This window comes from Sinocyclocheilus grahami, unplaced genomic scaffold, assembly GCF_001515645.1.
Source record: "Sinocyclocheilus grahami isolate Dianchi unplaced genomic scaffold, SAMN03320097.WGS_v1.1 scaffold92.1, whole genome shotgun sequence".
NCBI lineage: Eukaryota > Metazoa > Chordata > Actinopteri > Cypriniformes > Cyprinidae > Sinocyclocheilus > Sinocyclocheilus grahami.
The window spans coordinates 896,091-896,457 of NW_015505271.1; positions in this window are offsets into that span (position 1 = coordinate 896,091).

The following is a 367-nucleotide window of genomic DNA, read 5'->3' on the forward strand; positions in this document are numbered from 1 at the left end:
TTAAAGGCACAATATGTCATTTTCGCCGCTAGAGGGCGCGTATTCCAAATAAACAAATAGACAAAGGCGTAGTTTGATGAGGCAGTGACTGAGTGTGGAATCATGGGAGTTGTGGTCTTCATCCCCACAGCCGATGCAATCCGACGGGACTCGGGCAGAAATCATGTTCATGGATGAGCTAATGATTTATTAACGTAGTAGAATGAAGCAGGGTGAGGCTGAAAGCTCGAAAACAGCGGAGCTTTTATTATGCCACAGTCGACCGCTTCCGCTCCTTCCGGTCATGAGTATGTGGGGGAAAAGCAGCTGTGTTTCATACTAGATACATTTGAAAGATCTGTTATAATGCTACTCTGTGCGGTCGTCA